This window comes from Elephantulus edwardii, unplaced genomic scaffold (genome assembly GCF_000299155.1).
Source record: "Elephantulus edwardii isolate Elephantulus edwardi_28Jun2011 unplaced genomic scaffold, EleEdw1.0 scaffold00285, whole genome shotgun sequence".
Classification (NCBI taxonomy): domain Eukaryota; kingdom Metazoa; phylum Chordata; class Mammalia; order Macroscelidea; family Macroscelididae; genus Elephantulus; species Elephantulus edwardii.
In genome coordinates, this window is record NW_006400035.1 from 1,285,429 (window position 1) to 1,297,883 (window position 12,455).

Here is a 12,455-nt window from a genome sequence, read left to right on the forward strand (position 1 = left end):
GGTGCGGTTGGCGCAGGATAGAGCAGGGTTTAGGGCTGTTGTGCATAGGGTTGCTATGAGTCGGAAACGACTCGACGGCACATAACAACAACAACTAGTTTATTTACAAAATAAATTGTTTTCAAGAGCAAATATTTTTTCCATTTCCCTCACTCCCATCCATCAAATTGAACAATCCTATAATTAATCCCCCCTTCCCCTGCACAACCTCATTCCTCTGCTTCCACCCTCTTGGATCCTTATACTCATTCTACAATAATGGTTTTATACAATATTCATCCTTGTGGTACTGAGTTCGTTCACTCACCATAATACCTTCCAGTCCCTCCAAAGTTAGGTAATACTTTACATCATTCCTCTTGTATGCTGCATAGTATTTCATTGTGCGAATGTACCATAATTTCTTAATCCATTCGTTTGTGTTTGGACATATGGGTTGCTTCCACGTTCTTGCGATGGTGAATAATGTTTCTATGAACCTTGGTGTACAAATCTCAGTTTGTGCCTTAGTTCTAATTTTATCAGGGTATATTCCAAGTGAAATAGCTAGGTTATAAGGTAGAAATGTTCAGCTTTTTAAGGAAGTGCCAGACTACCTTCCAGAATGGTTGTGCCATTTTATAATCTCATCCAACAATGGATAAGAGTTTCTGTCTTGCCACATCCTCTCCAACATTTATTACTTGCTGTCCTGTTAAAATTTGCCACTCTTACTAGAGTGAGATGGTACCTCATTGTGGTTTTGACTTGCATCTCTCTTATTGCAAGTGATTTGGAGCATTTTTTCATGTTATCTATTTTCCATTCCAATATCTTCCTCTGAAAATTCTTTCCATGTCTTTTGTCCATTGTGTATTTGAGTTATCAGTCTTTTTCTTGTGGAGACAAAGGAGTATTCTGTAAACTTTTGTTACAAGACTCTTGTCTGAGATGGTATTACCAAATATTTGTTCCCAATCTGTAGGGGTTTTTTTTTCACCCTGCTGGAAAAAGTTTTTGATGCACACATGGATTGAATCTTTAGGAGGTCCCATGCATCAATTTTATTCTCTTCAGATTGTGCATTTCTGGTTGTATTTGGCAGTCTCTTTATACATTGGACTAGCACTTCTAAGCTTGATCCCAGTTTGTCACTTATGAACATTATGGTTTGGGGCTTTAGTGCCAGCTCTCTGATCCACTTTGATTTGATTTTTGTGTATGATATGATATATGGATCCTTTATAAGCTTACTGCATGTGAAAGTCCAGTTTGCCAGGACCATTTGTTGAAGAGGTTATCATTTCCCTATTTGATAGCTTTGATTTTCTTGTTGAGTGTCAGTTGACCATAGATAGCTAGGTCAATTTCTGGGTTCTCAATTCTGTTCTATTTGTCTATGTGCCTGTCATTGTACCGGTACCATGCTGTTTTGGTTACTACTGCTTTACAGTTGGTTTTAAGGTCAGGGAGTGCTATGTGTACAACCTCATTTTTGTTTCTCAGAAGTGATTTTCTTTTTTGGTGGCTCTTGCTTCTTCAAATAAATTTTGTAATTTCCCTTTCAAACGCCTTGAAAATTGAATTTGATATCTTGATTAGGATTGCAGAAACAATATTTGTTCTAGTTACAAGTTTGTTTGTTTGTTTGTTGTTTGTTTGTTTGTTTGGAATGAAGTGAGAGGGTAGTGAGAACCAAGTGAAAGCATCAAAGAGAATCAGTAAAAATTAGGTTGTCTCAAAATGAAACTAAATTGGAATGACCTATTCTCTGCCTAGGGTCAGAGAAATTCTGACTAATCTCTGTAGCTTTGTGTTCCAAAAAAATCCATTCTAGCTTCTTATTTTAGAATCATATAATGTATTTCTTAAAAACTGGCCATCCCACCACCCAGCAACTCTACTCCTTGTTATATACTCAAGATAACTGAAAGTATCTGGCATGAAAAATTTGCTGATAAATCTTTATAGAAATATCATTTGTTATAGTCAAGAAATATAAACAGGCCACATGATCATCAACAGGTCAACACAATGTGTTATGGCTACAATACAAAGAAATACTAAAAGAAATAAAACAACTGAATCTAGTTTTAGAGATGACATGTGGAATGTAAACATTTTAATTATCAAGTTTTCTTTTTTATCATATCCTCCAGGCAAGGGCTTCTAAAAGAATTTCCCTTTCACAATAGATAAAATTTTCAGTGGTGATAGTGGTTTGTGGAAAAGAAAAATAAAGAAGTGAAGAGTGACCAACGGAAATGCTTGAAAAGCACATGCAGGAAAAGCCTCTCAGAAGGCAACAGTTTGACCAGAGGCCTGAATCAAAAGAAAAGACGATGTCCAACTCTGCTGGGCAATGGTTTCCAGTAGTTTGTCAGACATCCCTCTAGATGTTGCTAGGAAAGCACCCTTTACAGCAAGATCTAAGTTTTCTGAGAAAGAAAGATTCTTTTCTAAGACTGTAAATGTCCAACAAGACTTTTTAAATGCCCAACATATCAGTCTCCTCAATTGTGTGAGCCGAGTCCTCAAAATAAATCTCAGTGTCAAATTTTTACATTTCTCCAGAAAAAGTTGACCAGGAGAAAGTAACCTCTATCTGTGGGAATAAAAAGGAGCTTAAAGCAGCAAGAAGAGCACAATCAAAGACCCTAGGATGACATGAAAGTCCAGATTGTTCTCCTAGCACTGCAAACAAGGGTGACTTGCAAAAACTAGGATATCAGGATATCAGTCCTGCTGTCTCAAGGGTCTTTTCTTTCTGCCAACTTTTAAAAAGTGAAATAAAAAAGTCTACAACCAATCCCAGAACACTTGATCATGCTAATGCGAAACTTACACTTGGACCAGGAGGCAGTCATCAGAATAGAGCAAGGAAACACTGAATGGTTCAAAATCGGGAAAGGCGTATGCCGGGGATGTGTCCTATCTCCATATATCTTTTCAACCTATATGCAGAACAAATTATCCAGCTCTATGAGGAGAAATGTGGCATCAGGATTGGAGGAAGATTAATCAACTATCTGCAGATAGTTACGCAGATGACACAACCCTGCTTGCTGAAACTGAGGAGGACCTGAAGCGCTTGCTGCAGAAGGTCAAGGACTACAACCTTCAATACGGCTTGAAGCTCAATATCAAGAAAACAAGGATTCTTACCACTGGGCTAATTGGCAGTATTGTGATAGGCAGTGAAGAGATTGAGATTGTAAACAACTTTCGTGTCAACAAATTCTTACTACCAAAGTAGTTTGCACTCTGGTCTAAAGCATGCACAGTCTATTCAACTTGTAGAATATAGTAACGAATATTCCATTCCAGCTATGATTGTTGGCAGAACCTAGAAATAAAGAAGGGGGAATTTCCTCTTAATTCTTCTTTTATTTCTTCTTTTTCCCTGGAGGTTTGTGATTCTCCCTTGAAAGCATTTAGAAATGCCTCTGAAGGACCGCCAAGCGCATGCTCCCAGAAAGGGCTTTGGTCTCTTTTATGTATATTAGAACAATTAACAGCTAGTTTCACCATACAAAAGGTTTTTGCTCCTTTTATGTTTTCGTTCTTAAAATTCCCAGAATGGTGTACAGTAAAACTGTTCGCTTGAGAAATTAAGTACCGTTTGTGATAAGACAGTTGGATGAAAATTTTAAGCTGTCATTAAAAATTATTATAATTAGTACAAACTACAAGAAAATGCTTTAAAATTGAGACCCGAGTGAATTAAAAATTAAGGGGTGTATTATGTATTATCATGTTGAAGGGCTGGGTTTTACGCCTCTAACACCCATTAACACTAATAAGAGTTGCCTGCATAAATCCCCACGTGCTGAGACTTCAGAAGGCACCACTTTCACTTGTTTTTGCTGAGCTCCATGAAAATCTGGAGCATATGAACAACATAACACTTTCTTTGCTCAGAGGGAGAAAGACAAGGAGCAAATGTAAACAGTTTACCTTTCCTCTTCTACGAGCATTTCTGTCAAGAAGTCTCTTCTGCTCTGAGTGGGCCTTAAAATACTTCCTGCCATGTTTGAGTGTCACTTTTTCCTGAAGAATATTTCAGAACCATCTAGAGTAACTTTATAACATTGACCTGTTCCAAACAATTTTATTCTTTTGTGAGGAATGGCACTGCAACTTGTATTCACGTGGGAGAATTAAAATTTGTAAACCTTTAGTCACACCCATGTTCCGAGAGGCATGTGTAAAGTGTTCTTCTCACTGTCAGTGCTTCCTGAAGAATATGCAAGGCAGGTCTATTTTCCTCATTAAGTAACATGCCTGATCAGCCTGCTACCATCTCCTATGGGTATCCATAAGGCATCCCCATCTCTTTACTCACACTCCTTCTTTTTATATGCAGTGCTGGTAGCCCAATCTTTAGCAAGTAGTACTGCTAACCCAAAGGCCATGCTCCTCTAGTGTCAATTCTACCAATGGCTCTTGTGCAATATACAACCTCAGAAACCCAATGGAGGGTCGGCTTTCAGTCAGTTCTGACAAGTCAGCAATCCATGCTTCATATTGCATTTTTCAGTCTTCCCAAGTACTCATATTGTAAAAAAGTTAGGTCTTTTTATTTTCTTCAAAGAGCATTTGTAAACCAAATAAAATTTTCTCAGGTGAATGAGAGCCTCCTCTCATACTATAATTTTGCTAGTGAGCAAACCAAGTTCCAGCCTCTTGGACCTTCTTTTCATCTTCCAGACAAACAGTGACATGAAAGAATGAGTAAAAGGAGCAAGCAGCATACATTTCCCCCCCTCAATCTTAGGACAAAGTGAGCAGTTATTAGTATAAACCTCTCAAAATCACTGCCATTGAGTTGATTCTAACTCATAGTGACCAGATCAGATTTCCAAGGCTGGAAACTTTAAAGGGAGAGAACTATTCATTTTTCTCCAGTGTATTCAAACTGCTGAAGATATGGGGCCTTTGGGTTAACATCACAACCATTACAAACTATGTGCCCAAAGCTCCCTACCGAGATCCTAGGATGCATGCTAATGTTATGCCATTGTTTGCTACAACCAAGAGGTCAGGACAGACCCTTAGTAGAAATTAGTAAATTTTAGTTGACTCTCTAAAGTAAGAACTCTTTTTTTTAAAAAAGAATATTTTTAAAGGAAAACAAAACAAAACAAAATCCCAAACCCCAAAAACAAAGAGGAGCATTTCCCCAAGAGGAAGTAGAATTAAAGTGAGAACTCTTATACAAAATAAGATGATCTTGGATCTTACAAAATTAGTATTAGCAATACTGACTGCCTAAGAGAAAACCCAAAGTACTATGGCCTTGAGTAAGCTGTATTTGGGCAGAGGTTCTGAGACACACAGCTCCTTAGAGTGGTTCCTCATAATCCCCATCTCCTGTTGTTCACATTTCTGAGTAATTCTCTTTCCCTTTCCCTGTGATCAGGCATGCAACTTGCTTCTAATCCACAGAGTTTAGCAAAGGCATGGATTGCATGTGCATAACATAGGACTATAACACCAATCTTGCTGGACTCCCTCCCTACTCCCTGCTGGCTTTGTCTAAGCAGCAAGCTGCCATGAAGTAAGTGGCAGGAAGCCTGCCTGACAAGAAACTATGGGCAGCCTCCAGGAGCTGCAAGTGAACTCAGCTCACAGCCAGAAAAAAAAGAAAAAGAAAAAAAGCCCCACAAACACCACCCCCCACCCCACCCTGAAGCTCTCAGTCCTCCAGTTTGTAGGAAACTAAATCTGTCAACAACCATGTGAGCAGGAAAGCAGCTTCTTTCCCAGTTGAACTTCCAGTTTGAGAACCCAACCTGGCAGCCACCTCGATTGTAGCCTAGTGAAACCGTAAGCAGAGACCCTAGCTAAATCATGACCAGCCTGTCACATATTTAAATCATAAATACGTGTTATTGAAAGCTTGTGGTTTGTTAGACAGCAATGGATAACTCATACTAGTGCTCATTTGAGATTTAATAATTAACAAGCTTAGAGTTCAAGAGCTCATCACTTGATTCATAAAGGAACATATTAACATCACTTCACTGTGTCTACATTTTGTTTTAGGCAAATACAAAATTCTTACTAAGGATGCAGATGAGCTCCTTAATTTTGTTTTTCAGTGGCACTTGAATACAGTTTTGGGATAAATTGTATTTGCAATGTTCTCAAGACCATATCTGTCTCAAATGTCAAGTGTCTGCTACATAAGCTCATAGGAGAGATGAGACTGCTTCACAGAGTTTCCACAGCCCTGAATAGACATTTCATCACTTCAGCTAGAGGGGATCTTTTAATAATTTCTAATATGAGACTATCAGTAGGTCTGCCCAGGAAGACAGAGTTTTAAAATCTTGCCAAATGTGCATTGATTGGACATCTTGGTACCTGTTAGAAGTTGTAAATCTCCAAATCCAAGGCCATTGACAGTAACTTACATTCCAAATGAAAAGAGTTGATGTAGGTTGGTAAGATTAGATTTGTTATATTTTGCCATTTTTTCTTTTGTCCCTCTGAAGGCCAGTTAAAGCTCTTAATTTTTTCTTTTTGCATATAAGGTAAATGAACCAAAAAAAAATCATCCCTTTATTTTCCCCCAATGTCATTATAGAACCAATCTACTGATGTAGGTTGAGCTTGCGTTTCCGTAGCCACAGCCCTTTCTCCTGTGATTTCCTAAGCTAGTTTCCTCTAGGTGTGGCATATTATTGGGTAAAGCTTTGTGATGTGACTGTATCATAAGTAAACATACAGTCTTCTGCTGTGAAAGATTGATAGTCTTTGCCATCCCCAATCTAGATGCCCACAGTAATATCATCTCCCCTTTCTCTATGGAGTTTGCAGGTCACAATCATCATTGAAACTATTTATTGAACAATTACTATGTGCCAAGTCCAATTTACACATATTTGCTTCATCCACACATCCATTCTGAGGATAGTATTTGTCTTCTCATTTATCATGGGCATACCTTGAAGTTCAGGGGCTGTGTTCATATTCGCTTCTGTGTGATACAGTCATAAATTACACAGGACAATATGAAGGAATGATTTGATTCAGGTCCCCAAATGCCAGTGTTTGTATAACTTAAACAAAATGAAAACTTTCTAGGCTTATTTCAATGTGAGAATTATCCTAATGTAATTTGGCATGTAAAGTAATAAAACCTTGTTTACCCTAATAGATTTTCCCAGTGGCAAGATAAAGAAATCTAATATTGATAGAGACATTTAGTCCTGACCTAATTTAGACCTTGGTTCTTGTTTTAGGTTTTTTCCTTTGGTTCACTCACAAACTTGAACAAGCCACTTTACCTATCAGGATGATAATTTCCTCACCTGTCAAAGGAAGGAAGCCAAATAAAATGACCTCTGAGGAGCACTTTTTGTTCTTTAACGTGTTGCTAGCAAGCCGATTCCTACTCACAGAAGCCCTACAGGGCAGAGTGCAAACTGTTCCAAGATTTCTAAAGCTGCAAATCTTAATTTACATTCTAGAGAAATTGTTTTATTCTGACTATAACATCATACATTTGCAGAGAGAAAGATGGATTGAGAGAGTGAGACATCTCTAGATGGGACAAACAGTTAAATGCTAAGTAACTAAACAAAAGATTTGGAGTTTGAGACAACCGAGGCAACTTGGAACAAAAGTCTGCAATTCACTTTCAAAAGGTCAGCTATTAAAAACATTGTGGAACACTACTGTACTCTGGCACACATGGAGTTACCATGAGTCAGAGTCAAGGCCACAACAATTTAATTTTGATGAACAGGGTTGGAGAGTATGCATTTTTAGGTAATAAAAGGCAAATTTTCTGTCTCATTGGTTGCTAACTACTCAGCAACACTAAGTTTACTCTATTGATCCTGGTATTTGAATCACTACTTCATTGAAAAAGTGCCTCAAGGGTAGGCGTTAGGATATTTGAGGAACATCTAGCCACCTCCTGCCCCCAACAACCTGGCTGGACTTGAAGCTTGAAGCCAAGCAATCACCAAGGGAACAGTATTCCAGGCCTTCATGTGTCAGGTGTTGCCAGACGTAGTGACTTAATGCCAAAACATCCAGGTGGGAAAGAAAAATTAATAAATTGTAGGGCAATTTTATATATACAATTCCAAATATGGCTGCGTGGAGTATGGAAACATCTGGGTGATGAATTAGAATTTCACTTTTGCTTCAGCTCTTTGGCATAACATAAACACAGCCTGCAAGTCCTTAGATATAAATGGGAATGTTGGAAACTGTAAAAGGTAGATTAAGAAAGAATCAGATTTTAAAACTGTGGTACATGGGTTTTTTTTTTTGCCAAGTGGAGGGATGGGGTGTGTGGAGGGAGAAATTCTAAACATTCAAAGCAGTCCAGAGCATTTTTTCACAGAGTTAGAGATACAGTGTCCCAGGTAGCTAAAATTAGAAGCTGTTTTGCATCTTCTTTCACCCTTTAGACGTAAAATTGGGAGAAATAAGTATTTTTTGTAGTTTAGTTTATATTTGTTTTAAGGACCTATTAACGAGCTGTTAGCTACAGTTTTCTTCTACTGATTCTATATATGAACTAAGATTTTGGGTGCCGAAGATCTATTTTCTGAAAATAGTCTTCAAGAGTGCTATTTCTTTAAAAACTACTGAATAAAGATATATGGTACATAGTGCAGGCAATTACACTATTAATTTTAAACTCTTTTCTATTCTATTACTTGCTGTTAGTTAGTTTCCCAATCTATAATACATATATACATATATCTGCACATGCACACACACACACGTTACAGATTTACAGTATGAGGAGATTTTTAATATAAAGATATAGTCTTAAAACCAAAAGACCAAGCCCATTATTACTGAGCTGATTTTGACTATGTTATCGGACTGAGTGGAACTGTCCCATGGAGATTCCAGTGACTCAACTAGGGAGCACTAAACTTGCCTTGCTCTTTACAAAACAAACTGCCACATATTTCTGTTAAGGAGATTGGTAAATTGGAGCTTTCCATTAGCATCAGAGCACTTAAACTTTGTCACACTAGGGCTCCTTGTTGTGGTGGATTGTTTTTGGATGGTGTAGAGAACACTATGGCTCATAGTGGCATTATGAACAATAGATCAGAACTTTCCTCTATCCTATGCCATTCTCACTATTTCCTCCACCTTCAGGCCCATTGTTCTAATCATTATGCCAATCCATACTGTTGAGGGTCTTTGTCTCTTTCTTTGATTATCCATCTTTCTCAGCATGATATCCCTCTCCAAGGGCTACAAAAAGTGTATGACCGAGAGTTTCACTATCCTTGGCTTCAAGGAATACACTGGGTCCACTTCCTCCAAGACAGATTTGTTTGTTCTTTCAGGAGTCCACAAGATGTTCAATATTCTTTCCAATATTACAATTCAAAGACATTCTTCTTCAATATTCCTAAGATCATCCTTACTTATTGTCCAACTTTCAGATGTAATGGAAACAGTTGAAAATATCATGATTTGGAACAGGTACACCTATATCTTTATACAGATATCTTTCTTCTTTTGTACTTTAGAGAAGTCCTTGACAGCAGATTTCCCAATGCAACAAGTCTTTTGATTTCTTAACTGCTACTACCTTTGGTGTTGATTGTGGATCCAAATAAAATGAAGTAACTGACATCTTCAATCTTTTCTCCATCTATCATGATGTTGTCTATTTACCAATGGTGAGGATTTTTGTTTTCTTGATGTTAAAATGTAATCTATATTGGTTGTTTTGATCTTCTACAGTAAATTATTCAAGTCCTCTGTAATTTCTGCAAGCTAGGTTGTGCCATCTGCATAATAGTTTGTTGGAGTTCTCATAAACTGATGCCATTTTGTTGATATAATCTAACTTCTCAAATTATTTGCTCAGCATAGAGTTGAATAGTTACAGAGAAATGACATACACATTTCTCAATTTTAAAACACGCAATGCTCACTTATTCTGTTCAGACAGCTACTTCTTCATTTATGTACAGGTTTCTCATAAGTCCAGTTAATTGTTCTGGGATTCTAATTCTTCTAAATATGACTGGGAATTTCTTATGATCCACACAGTCAATTTCCGTGGCAAAGGCAATAAAATACAAATAAATATCTCTTTGGTATTGTCTGCTTTCAACCAAGATCCATTTGACATCAACAGTGATAACTCTCCTTCCGTGTCATTTTCTAAATCCAGTTAGAACTTCTGGAAACTCCCTGTTGATGCACTCTTCCAAACATTTTTAAATAGTGATCATCAAGGTTTTACTTCATGTGCTATTAATGATAGTTTGATAATTCCCAAACTCTGTTGAATTATCTTTCATTGGAAAGGGAATAAATATAGATATCTTCCAATCTATTGTCCAGGTAGCTGTTTCCCAAATTTCTTGGCATAGGCTAGTAAGCATGTCCATGGCTGCATCTGTTTGTTGAAACACCTAGGTTGATACTGCATCAATTCCTGGACTCTTATTTTGCCAATACCGTAAGTGCATCTTGAACTTTTCAGTACTATTAGTTCTTGATAATTTACTACTTCCTGAAATGATTCAATGTCAGTCCATTCGTTCTTTTTAGTATGTTGTTCTTGTTATGTGTCATCGAGTCACTTGCAACTCACAGCGACTCTGTGTACAACAATTCTGAACCCTGTTCTATCTCGTGCCAACCTTATTGTTTCTGACACACCTACCCCCTATTACCCCAGTCATTAAATCAGTCTATCTCATCCAAGATCTTCCTCTCTTGCGCTATCCCTCCACTCTTCCAAGCATGCCATCCCTCTCCAAGGACTGGTCCCTCCTTGCAATAAGTTCAAAGTATGCCAGATGAAGCTTCAGAATCCTTGCCTCTAAGGAGTAGCCTGATTTCAACCTCTCTAGGACGAACGTGTTTGTTCTCCTAGCAACAGTATATGCAATACTCTTCTTCAGCACCACAACTCAAAGACACCAATTCTCCAAACATCCCTAGTCATTGTCCAGCTTTCTGAGACATAGTAAGTAATTACAAAGGCTATGGCCTGGATCAGGTATTCCCATCTTCTGATGCTTCCTGCATCACTTAAGGTTTTGCCCATAGAATCATTTAGTGCTGAAATTTGAGGTTTGAATTTGTTCTTCAGTTATTTCAGCTTGACAAATGCAAAGTGTGTTTTATTTTTCTGACTCCAGCATATTTCAAAGAAAAGATGAAAATTGGCATAATGGGTGCCAGAAGACTCTGAAACATATACTAGCATAGAGAGAAGCTTAAAGAAGAGGAGGGGCAAGAGATGCTGAAGTAGAAGAGGACTTCTTAGTATAACAAAAAAACCCAAGCATATAAACTTTGTATGTAAACCAGTATTGTTGTTGTGTGCTGTCAAGTCATCTGCAAACTATAGCAACTCAATTACAGTATCTCTAAGCCCTACTCTATGCTATGCCAATCTTTTGTCTCTAACACAAATACTCCCATCATCCCAGCCACAGAATCAGTCCATCTCATCCAAGGTCTTCTTCTCTTGCACTGTCCCTACATTCTCCCAAGCATGACATCCCTCTCCAAGGATGGGGCCCAGCATGCAGCATGTCCAAAGTATAGCAGACAAAGCTTCAGAATCCGTGCCTCCAAGGAGCAGCCTGGTTTCACCCTCTCTAGGACCAATCTGTTTGTTTTCTTGGAAGTCCATGGTATATTCAATACTCTTCTCCAGCACCACAGCTCAAAGGCATCAATTCTCCTTCTATCATCCCTAGTCATTGTCCAACTCTCTGATGCATAGCAAGTGATTGCAAAGACCATGGCATCTATCAGGCTCACCCTAGTCCAGACTGACATTGTTGCTCTTCAGTACTTTTGAGAGGTCTCTGACAGCAGATAAAATTTTAAAACTTTAAACAAACAAAAGAACCTAGCCTACTGCTATTGAGTCACTTATGACTTATGAGGCAGCAAATCTTAAACAGGTGGAAACTGCGCATTTGTCTTTTTCAGAATGACTGGTGGATCCAAATCACTAGTCTTTCCGTTAAGGCGCTCTCATGGCCTAGTGCACCATCAAGATGCAGGTAGGCAATTTGAATCAATGAAATGTTCTGCAAGAGAAAGATGAGTAATCTCCTCCAAAACACCTATCGCCTGTGAAAACCCACTGGTGAGTCAAGTATGTGTTGATTTTGACTCCACCACACAGGACAACAATCTTTTCTTAGTAGCCCAGCACATAACCCACTACTCTACCAAGAGTCCTTAGCATAAGACTTAGTATTTCTCTTAGTAATTTCTGTCATATACTATGTGAAATTTTTAAGTATCATTCTTTCGTGTTTGCGTCACTCAGCTTGTAAGACTGGCTTTAACTTGATCTTTGACTGGGGATGTCATTCTTTATAGAAAGCTCAAATTAATGGTATAAACAAAACTGTCGATGGGGATGAATAAAGTACTCAAGAGTAAATTTGAAGTACTTTAGAAGTACTATTTGCACATGAAATTTTTATGCTAATTATAAA